The 1,471-nt window shown below is 35.6% G+C and overlaps 1 protein-coding gene across 1 annotated transcript in view; it reads right to left on the bottom strand.

The window, feature by feature from the left end:
- The window catches only part of LOC106880819 (zinc finger protein 239), a 13,742-nt gene that overhangs the window by 10,327 nt on the left and 1,944 nt on the right, over nucleotides 1-1,471 (bottom strand). The window lies entirely within an intron of this gene.

Raw genomic sequence — 1,471 nt, 5'->3', positions numbered from 1 at the left:
GCCTAGAAGGTCTCTCGACATGCTAGAAATAACAGCCAACTCCCTTGGTTATATTTTTTTGGTTATTCTTTGTTGAAGCACCGCCTTGAAGAATTTTTAGTCAAATGTATCGACTGCAGAATCTTTTTTAGGTGATTTTCAACCAGCCCACAAAGTAAAGCATAGAAGGTCTCTCCACATGCTAGAAATAACAGCCAAATCTTACAAATTTCGGTAATTTTTCAGATTAACACCCGCACGATTTTCACTAGGGTGTTAGGGTTAGAGTTTTAGGGTTAGGGTTAAGGTTTTAGGCTTACAGTTACGGTTAGGGTTTAGGGTTAGGGGTTATGGTTAGTGTTGCGTTTACGGTTTTAGGGTCAGGGTTTTAGGGATTAGGGTTAGGGTTAGGTAATTGTGCGGGTGATAATCTGAAAAATTACCCAAATTTCTATTTATATAGTAAAGACTATTTGCCAACATTCGAAAACAAAACGCATATCTGAATATATAAATTAATAAGAGGAAAGAAAAACAAATATAAACCCAAAACGAAAACTACTCATTTCTTTCTGTAGTTAAATTAAAGTTAAAACGGGGTCGAGGATCAATAACGGCCTTGTACTCTTTTTTTGTAAAAAAGAACCTTTAAGAAAACGGGTACCCTTTTGCATGGCCACGGGTCATTGAATGACATTAATAAAAAGTATGAGAGACAAACAGGGAGAAATACTTAGGAACGCCTGCAGCAAGAAAACCTAATAGTAATGTCTAATGTGGCACCTTTGTGTTAAGTCAGTATGTGTGTGAGGGCGCGTGTTTGTGTGCGTGAGGGGTATTTTTAATTGGTAAAATGTTACAAAAGTAACTGCCTCTGTATGTAGAGTGAATCATTACGAGACTACCGGTGTTTGTTTGTTTACGTCTCCGTAACATAACAGTTTGGCAAAAGAAACTGATACAATAAGTATGATTGTTTTTTTTTTTAAATTAGTACTGGAAACGATTCGTTCGACTAAAATTTTTCAAGGCGGTGCCCCAGCATGGCCGCAATTTACTGACTGAAACAAGATATACCTCTCGCTTTGACTGTTTCGTAATAGCATTCTGAAAAATGCATATTTTTTTAATGACATTTTGCCGAAATATGCTTTTGATGTGTACATTTGTAACGAGCGGATAAAATTGAGAATTTTTCGGTTTTCTTGTCTTTTTTTTTTTTTTTTGTAGGGGAATTTCGGATCGTTCAACTTCAAACCCACCCCCACCCCAACTTTGTATCAATTTCGATAACTTGAGCATTTTCACTTCTAATAATATATTTGATTTATATATTTGAAACATTAACTTCAATTTCATTGGGAAAACATGCATTTTTTAATTTTTTTTTTTTTTGTCAGAAAGTTATGCAGAAACAAAGTCAGGGGGCACCTGCCTAGAATTGCCTGCTCCTGTAAACTTAGTAAAGTGGGGGCTACAAAAGAAAAGAAAA

Source organism: Octopus bimaculoides, chromosome 14 (genome assembly GCF_001194135.2).
Source record: "Octopus bimaculoides isolate UCB-OBI-ISO-001 chromosome 14, ASM119413v2, whole genome shotgun sequence".
Lineage (NCBI taxonomy): Eukaryota > Metazoa > Mollusca > Cephalopoda > Octopoda > Octopodidae > Octopus > Octopus bimaculoides.
Note: the sequence above shows the minus strand (reverse complement) of the source record. Positions and strands in the feature narration are given on the sequence as shown.